The sequence below is a fragment of the Echiichthys vipera genome (assembly GCF_963691815.1).
Source record: "Echiichthys vipera genome assembly, chromosome: 3".
In the NCBI taxonomy this organism is placed as follows: Eukaryota; Metazoa; Chordata; class Actinopteri; order Perciformes; family Trachinidae; genus Echiichthys; species Echiichthys vipera.
The window spans coordinates 18,711,067-18,729,601 of record NC_139828.1 but is presented as its reverse complement, the minus strand read 5'-3'; positions in this window follow the sequence as shown (position 1 = coordinate 18,729,601).

Below are 18,535 nucleotides of genomic sequence, written 5' to 3'. Positions count from 1 at the left end.
CATTGTGTCTCAGAAAGATCCAGAAAAACTTGTCCATGCATTTGTTACTTCTATGCTGGACTATTGCAACTCCTTATTATCAGGCTGCTCCAATAAGTCTGTTAAGAGTCTCCAGTTGTTCCAAAATGCTGCAGCTCGTGTACGTACTAAAACAAATTGAAGAGAACATATTTCTCCTTAGCCTCTCTTTGCACTGGCTACCTGTAAAATCTAGAATAATATTTTAAATTCTTCTCATTACCTACAAAGCTCTAATTGGTCAGGCTCCGTCATATCTTAAGGAGCTCATAATACCATATTACCTGACTAGATCGCTGTGCTCTGAAAATGCAGGGCTACTTGTCATTCCTAGAGTATCCAAAAATAGAATGGGAGGCAGAGCCTTCAGCTACCAAGCTCCTCTCCTGTGGAACCAACTCCCAAGAGTTATTCGGGAGGCAGACACTGTCCCCATATTTAAGAGTAAACTTAAGACTTTCCTCTTTGATAAAGCTTACAGCTAGGGCTTACGAGCCCTCAGCTATGTTGTTATTTTTTAAAGCTGATTTTGTTCTGCTTAATGATGCTGCTATAAGCCTAGTCTGCTGGGGGATAATACTTTTCCTGACACTCTGACCTTCTCTCCTCTCTGTATGTATCATTCATGTCCCATCAATGCATGTTACTAATTCTACTTCTTCCCCAGAGTTGTTTGTGCTTTGTCGTCTTGCAGGTCTCTGCTGATCGTGGTGGTGCCTGCTGCCGTGGTCCTGCATGACGCTTCCTGCTACTACTATAACTATTAGTCATATATACTGTCACTAGTCTTATAAATTATAAAATTGACCAAAAGAATGAGGTTGTGGGTGAAATCTCCATCACCCTCCACACTGGCCTGGGAGCGCCTCAGGATCCCCCAGTTGGAGCTGGTTAATGTGGCCTGGGAAAGGGAAGTTTTGGTTCCCATGCTAGAGCTGCTGGCCATGCGATCCGACCCGGGATAAGCGGTTGAAGATGAGATTGGGTTGCCAGGTTCCATGAAATTAAACATACTGTGCATGGTATTGTGTGAAGGAGGTCATACTTTCTTATAATCGGATCTGGCAACATAGATATCACACACAGAAACACATAAGAAACATCTATTTGATTTGAATATCAGTATGAAAAAGGGGCATGAGCGGAAGAAATTACCAATAAAGAGCAGAGCGCGAGAAAAGGTTAAAAATCAGTAGAACCTGCGAAAAATCATTCACGTCAAAACTTCTATACCTCCATAAATTATTTACAATCTATTTGATTTAAAAGAGCTTTAACTCGACACATTACACACACTTCAAGTAGAAATTGGCTTATTTGCATATCACAGCGCACAGTAAATGCATGAGTGCATTTCACAAGAGGGGTCAGAGTGCAAAACAATGAAATAATACAGTATGTCCCTTTTGCCACTCAATCTCTGACTCTCGCTCTGCTTGTCATCCTGAAGAAAAGGTAATTAGAAATGTCTCTCTGCTGGAAGAACAGATAATGCAAGTGAACCTGCAGTTTTCTGCAAGTTGGAAATATTAGAGCTCCAATTATAGCACGGTGATAGCACCTATGTCACTTTCCAAAGCAAACAAATTAATGCAGATTGCAGCATCAAATAGTTTCTATTTATTGTGGCAATTGTAAGGTTTGAAGAAGGTCATCACATTATATTTTCCTCAACAAATCCATGTCATGGTGATGCAGTCACTAAAAGTGTCCAAAGAAAAAGTACATATAATAAGTCAGAGTGAACCCTAAATGAACAAGGTCAGACATATAACAATGGTTCTTTTTATTCTTTATTCCAAACCAAGGGAACCAAACTAAGGGTGTGAAAAGAAAGGAAAGAGGGGGAGAAAAATGCATACATGTATTTTTAGAAGAGAAATGATAAATGTACGGAAGCCCTGAAAGGCAAGGTGAAAAAAAAGTAGTCATTTGGGCATTGTCGACAAAATAAAGTAACAGTTTATCTTCTACGTAGGACTTAAAAGCTCGTACATAGGAGATAATATTTAAGGCTTAATTATGTTGTTTTGAGGGCCAGAAATTGCCGTGCTTATTGAAGCGCTTGGCGCAAGATACAAAGGGAATAGAAAGTTACTGTGCATAGGCTCCCACTTTGGTTAAACAGTGAAGATACAGTATGTAGATATAAGTCGTATATTAAGGAAACTGATGGGCTGCTCTTTCTACCAGCGGTCCACATGGCTTAATGTTCATAATCACGTGCGGGTGACCGTGATCATGGTGTCTGCAGGCAGCGTAAACTAAAACTGGTTAACCTACCTCACATGTATATGATGTACCTGGACCATCAAAATGTCTTCTGTCTAATTTGTGTAGACATAATAAGCATACAGTTCACACATCAGGAAAGGCGATCTCACACACACACACACACACACACACACACACACACACACACACACACACACACACACACACACACACACACACACCCAGTGGGAGCCTTTGCTCACTAACTTTCTATTCCCTTTGTATCTTGCACCAAGCGCTTCATTCAGCACAACAATTGCTAGCCCTCAAAATAGCTTAATTAAAGTGAAATTTCAGTGTAAAATCATCCCAGGCTCTTTTTAGGCAAATTTGGTCACCAAATAAGCCATCGAGACATTTTTTTGTCTCGATGGCTCTCGTGTATGAACTATTAACAAGATTTTCCAGACAGACGCTAACAGGGATAAGCTAGGGGCGGCAAGTTGAACGCATTAAAACTGCTTTTTTAACCACTAGTACTGCTCCAAATAACACCAACCTCTGTAGTAGCATGATAAGAGTCCCTACACATTAACCAAAGCACCAATAACGTAGTATGTGGTACACCCTGGACAGGACGCCAGTCTATTGCAGGGGCACATAGAGACAGACAAAGACAGGCAACTCACATTAACACCTAGGGGCAATTTAGGGTCATCAATTAAACTAGCACCTGCGTGTCTTTGGACTGTGGGAGGAAGCCGGAGAACCCGTAGAGAACCCATGCAGACACAGGGAAAACATGCTCCACACAGAAGGGCCCGAACCCAGATTCAAATCAGGAACCCTCTTGCTGTGAGGCGACAGTGCTAGCCACCACACCACCTTGCTGCCCAAACAGATTAAGTAAGCATATGAAAAAGAAAAAAAAAAATTATATATATATATGTAAATACAGGTGCAAATTATGCAGTAGGGATGTTGAGGCAGTTGACTGTTTTCACATTCAAATCCCTTCCTGGAGAGATGCTAATGTGTGCTATGGCTCAGGTAAATAAAATAAACATTCTACAAACCGACACACACCTTTTAGAGTATTTATAATATAGCTATTTGTCGGGGTTCGGACTTCGCGATGAATAGATGATGGCCCAGTCGGCAAACTTCAGTGTGGTGATTTTTTATTGACACCAAAAACCAAAGAAAAATATCCACAGGTGGCAAAGCAAAAGTAGCAGGAATATTTACAACAGGACAGAGAGAAAAAAATATTTACAACAGGACAGAGAGAAAAAATATTTACAACAGGATTTCACAACAGCAATTGGGACCCACACGTACGTTTTAACTATTTACTTATGTAAAAATTAAACACACATATCTGAATCATAGAAACACACAAAAAAAACAATATCCCAGTGCAAAATAGAGGCAGTCAGTTCAGTACTCAAGTGTCCTTTTTCATTATGCACTCTGTAAGATAGGTTTCAAAAGAACAGAAATACATAACCCCTAAAGCCGGCACTTATTTACTAAATGAAAATAAAATGGGTACCCAATGTGACAGTGAAGCGATGCAGGCCTGAGTCAGATGCTTGTGTGCGTGGAAGCCGAAAACCACAATGGCTGTTTCGCGCCACAGCGCAAAAGAAACAATAGGTCGTAGTCGATTCCTCCAATCGTCCAGGTAACGTCCGTGTTAGACACTCATCGCGGGTCCCCTCAAGCAGGTTGGTTACACAGCAGGCTAACAGGCTTCACCAATGCGAGTGGGTGAGGGAGCTGCTCCGTAGTGAAGGCCGGCAGGTAAAGTAACATGAGCTACATTAGCTTTTAGCTGCGCTTCTCGTCAGACACTCTTTTCCAGAATAGTCTTCCTCTACACTCAAACACATATGTTGCATTGACTGAACTGTCCCTCTGAGACTCACTGGTCCGTTTGTCCCGACGTAAGTTCCTCAACCAGCGTCTTTACTTATCAAATTCTTTTGCTTAACTGTCATGTTTCGCCACCATGCAGCTCATCACTACCCTGTCTTCTTCTCTCTCCGCTCTCTCTCTGCGCTCGTGACTTCTTCTGATCACGGATTGGATCTCCCCCAAGGTAAGTAAACAAATGAATATTTTTATTTACACTAAAATATTGCCGTTACATTCTTTTGACATAACAATATGTATATCTTACAGGAAATAAGAAAATAAAAACATTTATAAAAAAATAATAAATGAGTGCTTTTCTTTTAATTTCCTATAGGGTTACACTCCTGTTAAGGTGTAGTGATTTAATGGGTCGGGTTTGTGTGGAATATTCAAAATTCCGAGTCAGAATAAGTAAGCGTAATAATTAATCAGTTGCTTTACATACCGTTGCATTAGGTCTACCAGGTAATGTGCAATTAAATGTTGTACAACATTGATTAAGACAATTGCTGGTTACAGGCTAAAATGTTATTAGAAACTTCTTTTTAGAATTTTTTTTTACAAAATGTTCTCCGGTTTTCTGATATTTTCTTGCACTTTCAAAGATAATGCAAACTCGGCATTCTTAGGCACTAACTTTCTCAGGCACACTGTTCAAAAGCAAAAGGGGCTCTAACAGAGAATTTCTTGCTAGCTTCAGTTTAAAGGCTGGATGCAGGACACCGTTTGAAGATTCCAGGCTATGGCCCATAGTCAAAAGGCCATGGAGGTTGTTTAGTGTTCCTATCTGGGAGGTTTGAACAGTAAATTAAAATTAATTCTTAAATACAGTAGACTGATTGATGGTAATCAGTGCTGTAAAACTATAAGGGAAAAATACCATCTTTTCTTAAAGTTTGGCTGCAGCATTTTGCCAAGGGAGGTTTAGTTTATGCAGGGAAAAAAGGGGGGTTATGGTTAAGGTACTCTGATGTAAAGTTATGGATTACTTTTTCCATATCAGTTAAAAGAAGAAAGGGTGTAACATTGGCATCGCTTAAAGCTGTAGGAAATAAGTGAACCTGAAAGTCAAAACTAGACTCTGAGTCATGTACTACTGCTAGATTTCTAGCTGTTTGCCTCTCAAAGGCAAGGTTAAAAATTCTAGCTCCTCTATATTTCCCTTTCAAATACATGGGTGTAGAATAAACATAGAAGAAATGTAGCTTCCTTTCAGCTATTCTCTAAACAGATTCAACAGTTAAATGGTTGGACTCACATTGTAATATGGAAGCTCTGTCTCTATATGCTACAAACTGCACTAATGTACAGTAAACTAACCTTCAAAGGATAATTGTTCTTTTTTAACTTAGGATTCAATAAACAACATACTTTTCACTTTATACTAACAGGGAATTATAAAATACATCTATGCATAAGAGTTTAAATGTATTAAGAGTCACAAATTAATCACGAGCTGACGGTTGTAACGTAAACAAATTCAACAGAAAACCAGCTTAAACCCAAAACTAAGCTGGGGTTTAAGGTAAAAATGAATTATCCAAGGCACTGTATATAGCACTGTATCTAAATTGTCTGCTGCTCATAATGTTCTACCAGCCGTGACAGCAGTGCTGATATTATTTTCACCTTGTGTGTGTCATCATGGCAAAAGGGTGTTTTTGGGGTCCCCCTAATGTAGCGAGAATGACCACAGAAGCGGTTTTGAGTATTTTGCTAGGTGTTTATATGTGTCGGTGAATAAGTTCTGTCACTGTGATCGCATCACAATCGTGCAAGATACAGTCATAAAATCTAACAGATGTGTAGTTGAGATAAAAATGGTCAGATCAAATCAAATGGTTGCCAGTAGTGGTTAGGACTGGGCCATTGCCCCTCTCAATTTTGCACCCCTGGGTCTATTTGGCATCATGGCTTGTGTGAAACCACTGTGAGATGGTCTCTAGTTATTATTGCATACATTTTACATACACTTTGATCTCATTTGCACTGTGTTGTTGTTATTTTTACCTGATTTGATCATTTTGTTTACTCCACACTTTTATTATTGTTTGGGTTGCACTGTTTTCAACAAATATACAGTGTCCTTGAGTGCTTAGAAAGGAGCCTATAAATAAGATGTATTATCATTATTATTACATATTATGTGAATCCTAATTATAAATGTTTGCACGCTCACATGTATGTACTTAAATCAGAGCCTGAGTAGCCTTTGGCACCACTACACTGGTCCCCCATCTGCTTTCTGCCTTCCTGATGGAGCAGAGTGCCATGGGAGGCCTTCTGCAGCACAGACCCGCCTGGCCTGGGCCCATGGTGCATAAGACATGCAGCCCCTGTTAGCCACAGTGACAAAAGACACTGTTGGGTTTGTGTTAAATGAGGCGCTACTGTGTATCCATTCAATAATAACAGCCAGATGGTTGTCATTGCTGAACATGCCTCCACACTTTGCTAGAAAGTTCGGCAGCGTCTCCAAGGGAGCACAATTAGCGTTCTGATGTGCAGTGCATTGGGGTGGTTTTAGTATGCTTTTTTTGTTTAGTTACTGATATGACTGTGTTAGGGAATTAGAGTTGGAAATTGGCATTATTTATCAAGGGGTTCTGTGTCAATGTTACCACAAACCTAAAACACATTATTCACCTCCTGTCATTATCTTTGCTATCACAACAGTAACTTTAGCTATTCTTCATTTTAATCAACTATTTACTCTTTATAGCCTTAAGCCATTCATTTTTTTCCTTTCCAAGTAATGTTCTGTTGCATTGCAAACATCTATGGAATGTTAATTGCAATGGAGGCAGCGAGCTTGATGTGAAGGGGCAATATCAAGATGATCTGAAAGACCAGGTGGTAATCAGTTGAGTTAAGCATAATACACTTAAATTAAAGTTTTTTGTCTTAAGTGACCCATGCATGTTTCATTTGGCCCACACTTGTAAGATTTCAAAAAGGTTAGATGGGTATAGGCACTGACCATATCTTCCAATCAGATCAGCTACAGCCCCTTATCTCAGACAAGCATGCAACAACTCATGTCAGATGATAAAAACTTTTTAACTGAATTCATTACTGTTGAATTAACCTCATGTAAAACTAGTTTTGTAGTTGTAACTACTTGTTTAATTTGATTTTTAGATAACGGAGTGAATCCTACGTGTTTGAATTTCATAAGCATGTGCTAATTATATAGCATGTGACTAAGCAATGACAGATGGAAAGAATAATAGAGTTTGTTTAAAAAAATAAAAGGGGCTTAATCAAAGACCGTTCTTACCAGCCCTCTATACAGGCTTCACCCTCTAAGGGACTCTATGGATTATACTCTCCTCCAATAGAAGCGTGCATTCACCTACTGAAATTTGCATAAACTTAGCCGGCCAGTGAGGACTTGCCTACCTGGATATGTGTTGTTTCGTATATAAGGCAGTACACACCTCTGTCTGCTATCATTTTGTCTTCAGCAAACATCGATTTGCCCACTATTTCATTTTTCCATGTATGGAGTTTTAGGAACTTCGTCAGTGCAGTCGTGTCCGGCCTCATTGCGAGCATGGACCTTCACCTTACATTTGATGGGGGGCACAGACACTGAGAAGTAGCTTTGATTAACTTATCTACCCCCTATTGTGGCCACCACTGACATGTTGGTGTATTGGTAATACCTCTCCACTGCCTAACATTGACAATAGCTGCTGCGTGACAGGAAAGCTGATAAAATATTGTTTTGTAGCTCTGTCTGCAGCTGCTAACAGTCTGGGTGTGTCAGGCATTTCGCTGTCATCCACAGCAGAATGCCTTCCTCTCACTGTCTCAGACTGACATTTTGGACCGCAGTTCCGGACCACATTAATAATTTCATCTCATTCAGGTTGTTGAAACTGCAGTGGGCTGGGTGATATCTCTAGCTACAGTAGACTTTCGTCTTGTGTGGCTGATGCTCACTGTACTCCCAAAAAGGGAGGCCCCATCACTACGGAAGGGCTATTCGGATCGATCTCATTGGTCACTCAGCGCTTTATACGACTGGAGGAGGAGAAATCCCAGCTCAGCCGCCACCTGTCGCTTACTTATCACCCAAAAAGGAGGATGTGATAAGGTTTCTGCTGGTGCCGTTATGGTTTATGCTTGTGATGATAATGTAAAGATTACGTTTGTACATTTCCCAAAGAGCAAACAAATATTCCCCTTTTCTCCCTGGTTCTTGTGTCCATTCATGAACACTGTAATCTGTGTAATTTTGTAAAACAACACACCTCACCCAGTGCAGTGTAGTGCCTTTGATTTACAATCTGCCCCCTATTGTGGCCATTGGTGAGTGGTGAGTTATCGCTAATATCTCTACTTTCAGGGATAGTGTACCTCATAACAGCTTAATGTTAACTCAGGGCAGGTACTATATTTTTTCCCTCACTGATCTCCATAAGGGAGATAAGAGGGATTAAATGCTGTGTCCATTCATGGATGCTATAGTAGGAGTGATGTTATCAGACGGCATACCTCACCTGGTATAGTGGCTTTGATTAACAAATACACCCCCTATCTTACATCTTAACATTAGCGCAGAGCGGGGTTAAACATGGCTATTTTTTCCATCTCATAAATGTCTAACAAATTGGACCAATATACTTATTGACATGGCTATAGTGGAAATAGAAACAAACAGATATGATGAACTTCCATCACACCAACTTTATGGTTTTCCACTGTTCGACTGGACTTTTAATAACATAATCTCATTGTACCCTGAGTGCAACCAAATCTGAATGTTCAAATCACGATAGTGGATGAAAATCGTTATTAATAAACATTTTCTTTTGCTGAGTTTCTGAAAATGTGGTTAAATGTGTCCTACATTTGGACAGAAACCTAAAATATATGTATTTTTTCCCAGAGAGTTGATGTTCAGATTAACATTTGTTGCAACATACTCAAAGCACACTATTCCCATAAATATCCACCTCTGCTAGGTTTAAGTCACAAAACAAGGGAATAGATGCAGAGAATGAGCCAGGTGTCTGCTAAAAGAGAGGGTGTTGTATATTCTGCCATTACACCTCCCTTGCTCTCCTGTGTGTGTCTCAGGCCATAAAACATCTCCCTATTAGCATCCCAGACACTTAGCTGAGGAGCGGCTTCTCTCTTTATATGCAGGCTCAGGCACATGATCATTTCCATTACAATCATTTGAGTGAAAATATGCAGCAGACACAAACATGACATCAATTTTAATGTGGTGCCACAGCTCTGTTCAATTACCTTCCATAAAATATTCACAGGGGATTTCACTCGGAATTAGGTAAAGGGGGTTTAGCACAGGTGGAACTTCATGGGTGTGCTAACGCTGAAGATAATATACAAGTGTGTAGATATTTTTTTAATAGCAGGGACCCTATGTTCTGTGAGTAGAGTCATGCATTCTACATGCTGTCCTGGCTTTCATTCTGGAGCACATCAAAAGTGCTTTCAAGTGCTTTCACAGATTGCATACTGTAACATCTGGGAATATGTAGGTGCTTTGGAACAGTGTATCCCTTTTTTTTTTTTTTTTAAAAGGGATTATTACTGTTAGTAAAGACCAAGCGGCAACCTACACGGGTAAAACAGTTCAGTTCCTCAAAACACCACTTCAGGCTGGCTCAAGAAGCAGTCACCCCAAATTAAAATTCCCAACTTTATAGCAGAAATAAATGTGTTTACCGAAAAATATGTTTTTAAAAAAAACAGTTTTTGTCTAACTAAACTAAACTCATTTCAACAGGGAAATGTATGGGGGTATATAACTGAACCAATTTCAATTATATTAAAGATATAAAATGCAGGATAATCCTTAAACACTAATGTTTAGACTAACTAGACCTACTTAAACTTTGTGGGGGTATCTGTATCTGCAGAGACCCGAAAGATAGCCCAGGATAATGCTGGGATGTTTGACCATCAGCCTTTGGGCCCCACATAGGTGTGTAACCCCAAGCCAATAACAGCGTACAGGGTGCAGCCCATTCAGCCTGTTCTCCTTCACAGGTCATCAAATAGCCAACCGTGTCTTTGTCACACCTCTTGGCGTCTGATAATGACACACAATGCACCCTTTAGCGTCTTTATCATACAGAGCAGCAGTTATTACATTGCTGTGTGTTTCCCTGCTTTCCTTCTCTCAGCAGAATTGATTTACATGCAAAATAAATCAATAATCAATAAATCCAAGTATCTCTCTGTGTTTTGTTTATGATATTCCAATACCATTTCATCAACACAAAGATAAACAATATCAAAAATGAAACAAAGTGCTTAGGCTACTTACAATTAGGGGTGTCCCAGACTAAAAATTTTCATAGTCGAATCTGTCATCACATCTTGTCTATAGTCGACTGATCGTCAAATCAGTTTTGTTTTTTTGCTCATGAAAAACACTCCGGGGGTGGCGAGCCATGGACATAGCACAGACAGCGGCGGTTGCATGTGAGTCCAGCACTGTGTGGTCATGCATGTCAGGCAGAGGGTTACTGAGGGATGTGATTTCTGATTTCTGAAAGGGCCATCTTATTAAAAGTATTTGCTGTTGTAACATAAATGTGTTTTGTTTGTATCTTTCTTTGACAATAGCTGACGGAGTATTAAGAACTATAGTTTCACTTTCATGGCGCTGTGTCAGACTGCGTTGGATGAACATCTATAATGAAAAACAACAAATGGGCAAATATTCAAATGAAATGATGCTGATGATTAAACAGTAGCAGACTTTTGTATGTCAGGCGCCCAGTTAGATTTCAAGCCCAATGAAGATTTGCTCTGACGGTGCCAGATCCTGGATAGTACAACTACGAGGTGGAGGGGGTTATTCCCGCACACTTAAGAGATAGATTAAAAGCACATGAGTTATTTTCACATTTTTAGCAATAGTATTTACTAATAGGCTTATATGTATACCCCATAGGCTATTCATCATGGTTAGGGAGAAACCAAGCATCTATATGTAAAATCAGACACCCAGCACCCCCACAGCCAGAATGGAATAATCCATTGTTTCATAACCGCATTTTGCATACTTTGCAACGATTCGACGGTGAGATTGAAAGTCGAATCAGGCTCCTCGGATCAAATCGTCGAATAGTCGACTATTCAGGGTCTTCCCTTCTTACATTTTTTTTAACTTTCAGGAAAAAAGCATACCTTTTTCATTTACCATTAAAGTTATCCCTAGTTCCATCACTGTAGTCCTGCATTAATTAATCTGCACTCAGTACTTTAACTGAGCTGTATGGGGATTTGATCCTATTTTAATTCAAGAGCACCTTCTTTCAAGTATTTAAGAGCATTATTCATTGATTTCATATTCAGATTTTGTAATGCTTTCCCTCAAACCTTGTCCTCACACTCAAATATCTGTTCTTGCGCTTAGACTTGCTCTGCTTTTGCTCAAACGACATGCTCGCACTCAGAATCATTGTTGCTTGCACAGGTTTCCTGCACTCCAGCTTGAGCCCTTCTCTCGCTGCTTTTGTGCGCTTGTAAGACCTCTCCTGCTTTCTCAGATTTATTCCTCTGCTCTCAGATTCTCTATGTCAAATGTTCTCAACCAATAGAATGCCAGGTGTGGTGTTGACCAATGAAATAGACGGACCGTATTTTAGCCACACCTACACCAAAGTGAAAAAACAATTAACCATTGACTTTTATTGCAAGCTTCCTTGTTAACCTTAAAGTTCTCCATAATTGCTGCTTTGAGTAACAAGTTGGTGCCTTCACAGGTGATTACGAAAGGCTTTAGTTGGCCCCCCTCACCTCCACACACGCTCCACCTCCTGGCCCATTTTTGCATTAGCCAAGAGTTAGGCGGCATCGGGCACTGCCAAGATGGTGATGGCCAGAGCCACCCACTTTGGGCTTCACAGTTGCTTTTCAAAGTCATAATGCTAGAGACTTCCTGCGTTTTAAGCACCTCCCATGCTCTTTTAACCCTTTCAGAGGCTCTGTAACCCATTCTGGAACAGCGCCGCCTTTTCTGGACACTTCCAATATGATAAATCCAATATTTGTTGTATGTATAATGTCTTTTATTCATATTTTCACGTGGAAACCGATCGCCTTTTCGTAACCCCCCTCCATAATGTATCCTACAATGAACCACACGTTTACCGACCTATCACAGACTCAGACTGACAAGCAAAGCGAAATAGTAAAGTTTGTGTCATCCAAATGGAATACTATTACTGTAACATGTGTATATGCAATATGTATTGCATATATTACTTTTTGTATTGCTTTAACTTTTCCATTTATTACAAATAGGAATCTGTGACAGGAGAAGGTATTTATCCCGGAGGATCATTGATGTACTTGTTTTGGCAATTTTGAGATTGTTTAATAGGATTTTCTGTTTGACCTGTCAATCATTAGAACAAAAAAGAGCTAAAAGGAGCCGAAAAAAGGTTTTTTCACTCATGATAAACACCAAGAGTCTATTTTATGAATGGGCTGACTCATACATTTCAATTGTGGAAGGAGTCTCAGTGGCCAAAATAAGTGTAGCCTGTGGTTAATGTTCTTAAACCATCTTCTCTTGCCACTGCCATTTTAGAGTTTAGACCAACTGTACATCATTATTGCACCAATTATTCATTTGGACATATTAAGTCAAGTGTTTGATTCCGCATATCGGCCTACAAATAACAAATCACCTAACATTTTCATATGTTCTGCTGTGTGGCACAATGATTAAACGGAATAAGATGCTATAAGAAACTATGTATAAATACATACACCAAAGTCTGCATCAAAGTGGACCTAGTAGAAATGTATTTCCAGGGTCTAACTATGTAATACCACTCACTGCTCACAGGTAGATGCTAGTTGACACCTGCTAGATGTGTCAACGTCAACATCAAGAGATTAGAGAAGTTTGCTTGTAACTGCAGTCAGTTCAATCCCTGGACCAGCAGGATACATTTTGGTGGGGAAAGCAAATCCCCTCAACCAGATAATGTGTAACAGTGTTTGTAAGGCATTAATACCTGTTACTTTCACAGCTGTATTTGGCAACTTGTGCAAAGGCTTAAGCCACTCCTAACTATCGGGCTGATTGTCTCTGTGGCTGCTCCAGCTCCGCGACTTGGTGCTGTTGAAGCGGGCTGTTGCCCTTTGATAACTGGATGAAAGACAGTCCATTTCACTAGGACATGAATTCTGGTGCAGATTTTGCACTCTCCCTTTTGCGGTTGGCTTGTTAATACAGCAGTATTGCGATATTGCAGTTACTGCGACAGCCCTATTATTATATCCAGCGGGAGCAAGAAAAAAGCTTTGGGGAAAAAAAGCAACAGCAGCATCTCAATGTGACGTCGCATACAAGGTGCTCTACAGAGACCCCTCAATGCTGATGTTGAGGAGCTGAAAATAACATTTCCTGTCCCCATGACAAACAGTCACCCATACAGGTTTTAAGCATAAAACTACTCATTCTGGATATAATGCTGTAAGGTGAATGGCTCTTCCTGCCAGATGGACTGTAATGTCAGCTAAACATTTCCCCACAGCTCACCTGGGACAAACTTACTCTATCAATATTAGTTTGTGTCAACTTCCTGCTAAAAACAGAATTCCTTTCCTGTACTTTTGCTAGGTGGATGCGACACCTTCAGAAAAGGGCATCAGGGTTATCCTATGGTGATGTGATTCAGCATTTTCATTGCCATCACAGTGAGGTCAGGTGGGTTGTAGACACTGGCAGTAAAGGTGAATAGAGACCAAAATATGAGACATTTGTTTATATAGAAGGCTGGTGGTTCAGAGTGTAGATGCAACATAGCTGGCAGCAACTGTGGTTATGTTGTCTGGACTTCTTAACTATAGGCTACTTCTACTGTCTTACTGAGTTGTTAGATTGGCATTTAACTCTGACTAGGGTACTTATTTTGCCTGTTTTTATATGTTATGCTCTTTAGAGGGCCTTTAACACCCTGCAGTATAAGTAGCACATTTCTTGTGTAATCCTGCAGCAATGTAGCACTTGTTGTGTTTTTATGAATTGTTTTTATGTATTATTTTATTTCTTTGATGTAAAGAAATTTGGGTACTGTCTGGATATTGTGGGGCTATACAAATAAAATTTGATTGAAATGAAATGAAATAAAATCTCAGTTAAAAAAAATGTCCATGCTTCATAAACTAAAGATAAACTGAAGAAAATATGTATAAAAAAATGGTTCCAAATTTAAAGATACAGAACAGTACGTCTAGAAGCTATAAACATTATTTACTATATTTACCTATCTGAGTAGATTGAGAAAATGCTGAATCTTTGATTATTGATGATTATTTTTTTTGTTAACTCTAGTTAACCCTGCTCCCACTGGCACCCAGAAAAAAAGCACTGATTTGCATGGGGTGTCGTCAGTTTTTGAAAAATATTTGAGGATATTCCCATATATTGACAAGATAGGATTGCATTATGATACACTCATGCTTCCTTTGGCAAGCAAAAATATTAATCTTTTTTCGTCAAATTTAACATATATAAATTGTGTTCCAGGCACATCCAGCTGGCACAATAATTTCCCTCGGGATAAATAAAGCTTCTTGAATCTTGAATCTTGAATCTTGAATAGGCCTCAGAGAAGACCCATCACACCCTACACAATCCAGTCAAGTCAATGGAGAGCAGTGAATTGTTTCCCCTTCAGTGTGGGTGGGGCTTCCTGCCTTTGTGCATCCAGTGCGTCGTCAAGCCATGATTTCAGGCCCACCAAAAAATAAACTAAACTTATCATAAACTTATGAGTCCTTAATTCAGTATTACATGAACTACAGTCTTTTAACATGTTGACAGAAATCATTTTCCGTCATGTACAATGTGTTTTGAAAGAAATCTCTGAATTTACTTTACTTTACCCTCCCACAAGCCATCTGTGAAATTAGATCTCTCCCCATCTTCAAATCACAATTCAAAACACATTTATTAGTGGTCTGTCTGACCACACCCTTCTCACTATTGCTGTTTTTGTTCTTTGTTTTAGTTTTTATGTAGCTGCCTGTGTTCTGTTTTTTTAATTACTGGTTTACTGCTGTAGGGTGACCTTGAGTGACATGAAAGGCGCCCATAAATAAAATGATTAATTATTATTATTATTATTATTATTATTATTATTATTATTATTATTATTATTATTATTATTACCCGTACTTACACAGACATACACTGAGAAGACTCTCCTTCCAGCTCACTCAGTACTACTGTTAGAGAATGATGTAATACTGTGATGCACTGCACCTCCTGCCATCAAGTCTACAGGTCCAGCTGACAGCCTTTCTTTCAACACGGCTGACAACCTAATAATTTCACAATAATAGTAATTGCATCTGCCTCTACCCAATCCACCTTGTTTCCAGCAAATTGTAGCTTAGAGGGCAGCAGGTAGCCAGGCCAGGTGGCACTGGCAGGGTACAAATGCCAGGTCATATCATGTGTACTCAGAACCTGAGCAACACTCTTTGCAGCCAATCATATTTATTTACTCATGCAGGTCATCATATCAGTGCCTTGCCTGCATGGTGCTGTGCATACTCTGACCAAATCATCAAAATTCATAAGGCAGAAAAATCCCAAACAAAAGCATTCATACCATGCAGCTACACATTATAAATCCCACAATAGAGAATATTATGACACAAACTGTGACCGTTATAGTTATGATTTGATTGTTAGAATTTTATTAGATTAGAGTAGACCCCAGTATCATATTTCTGTGTAATCACAGGCCATCATCCAACAGGAAATTAAATAGGAACACACCTGAAACATTACACAGCAGAGACAGCTGCAGTAATTTAGATTGCACTGTATATGATTAAAGGTATAATATGCAACAAGTATCTCTTACTTACAGTAAACACACAGCAGTCAAAGTCAGGCTCTCCTCCCCTCTCTGGCTCAATGGCCAAAGAGAGAGAGACAGAGCGAAGCGTTGATCGAGCGAGCAGCAGACTGTGTGAAGAGAATGAGCACCGTTCAGTGAGGCAAAAAGCAGTGAATCAGAAGAATAAAACCGTATTTTTTGATTGCTTAATGGTGGTTACGTTTAAAGCACTCACGGGGAACTTACAGTACACTCTGTCTCTGAGTGTTGGTAACAGACACACCTGTGCTCTATACTTTAGTATCTAACGTTGAGGGGGAGAGATGAGGTCACAAAGCGACAGTTGGGAATCAGAGTATACAGTAATAGAATAATATTATTATCATCATCATATAAATGATGATGTTCAATCACAGTCTGTCTGACCTGCCCAGAATCTTGGGAATTGTGTCTATATAGGACCATGCCACATCTCAGGATGTATGCCAATGCCTGTGTTTAGTGTAAATGCAAGGAGTATTGTGCTCTATACTGTAGTGTTTGTAGCAAGGAGGAAAGTAAGCCAGGTTTATGGTCTATAGAAAGTCCCCAGCACAGGGGCTTGCATGTGAGAAATTATGTAATCACATCTTATGCGTCCTGCACCAAGGCTCTAAAAGGTGGTGCAGCGCTTGGTCATACACCTCTGAATTTTTGTATCTATGTGCGCGCTGCCCTTTTCATGTCAACATGGATGGCTTTGAGGGAAGACTGGTTGATCAGGTTGATTTGTACAAACATCTGAACGATTCTTCATTTAGAGACCAGGGAGAGTCAAAAGATCTTAAATTCTAATTAAGAGAGAAATAGAGCCAAGGGGAAAAGAAAAAATAAATTAGATATTAGATAAGATGAGATATGAGATGAGATGCTTTGTCAAAGCCATGATAATGAGGATAGAGGCAAGATACTGTATTTATAGACTGTGTGTATATATATATATATATATTTGGCTTTTATATATATAAGCACATCATCACAGTTCGATCTGTTAAAATGATATACTCTGTATATAGAGTATATAATTTTATAATAATAGTACATAATTTTTTTTTAATTCAAAATGTATGTCAATAAACTCAGGTATCTTGCTCCCTGTGTGCTCTCGCACCTCTCTTCACTCGGACTGGGGTGGCGCAAGTTGTCCAAACTAATCAAATTATTTGGTAAACCTGCTATAGGCCTAGATCCACCATTACAAATAACAGGATGTCTGTATTATGAATCGTGACATTCTTTCACCAGAAATGAGGGTGTTCCATAAACTATTAAAATAAGTGTGTTTGTAATTGTACAGTACTAGTAGCTGTCTGTCTTCTGTTGCACTTTCAAAATAAATCTGTGCAACATTTAAATCCCAATGATGGGCTCAGTGGTCTATATCTTTCGATACTTCCTGTCACATTTTAATACTACAAGTAAACAGAAAAACGGACAAAAAAAACATTTTGCAGAGATACCTTACAGCCTCCTGAATAAAAAAAAGGGAACAAGAATGAACTCGGCTATATGCAAACCTTTTAATCTGATCAGTGGAGCACAACCAGACAAGACAGGTGGAGTAACTACACAGCATCGCCTTTACCAGACAAAAAATGAGCAAAAAACACATGACACAGCCCATGCATAATGGACAATAAACACAAAGGAAATATTTATACTAGCCTGACAGGGAGAATTTGGCTTTCTCCTCCTGAGGGATCCCAGGGGACGCCTTATAGCGGCCCTTCAGCAAGTTGACAGATATCACAGTAGACAAGGCGCCCGCTGAAAAGCTCCTCACTTCCTTAAGACTGTAAATAGTCAGTTAGGACTTTACCTAAACAGCCAGTATGTGTATTTGACATAATCTAATATTCAGACAACATGCAATGACAGAGAAGTCCGTGGTAACACATTTATTTTAACCTGTGTACGATCACAAACTCAATGCAAGACACTCTTGTCCCTGTATTTATTTGCCAGTTTTCATTTACATCATAGTGTGAGCTACCAATCCAGGATATTTGTTTGCATTTGTTCAAATGCTTACAACAGCCTATGTTTGCACTGCTACCTAAGCTACCTCTGGTTGTTATGCAAATAATAGGCTAACTGTGTGTGTGTGTGTGTGTGTGTGCGTGTGTGTGTATGTGTGTGTATGTGTGTGTGTGTGTGTGTGTGTGTGTGTGTGTGTGTGTGTGTGTGTGTGTGTGTGTGTGTGTGTGTGTGTGTGTGTGTGTGTGTGTGATTGACCTCTGTGTGTCTGTGTTCTTTCTCTGTCAGTCAGGGTGCAATGTACTTCTATGGACATTTTGGAAACCGAGGCAGCTGCCCGGTGAGGCTCCAAGAAAACAAAGCCTTCTGCTTCAAAGTGGTAAATTTACAGCTCACAGCGATTTAACTATATAGTAGGCTACTGTATCTGGCTTATGTGTGATATCTAGTGTCAGCAAAAAGTGTCGTTTCACATTTCCAATCCACCATTAGTGTAGTTAGCAAACATT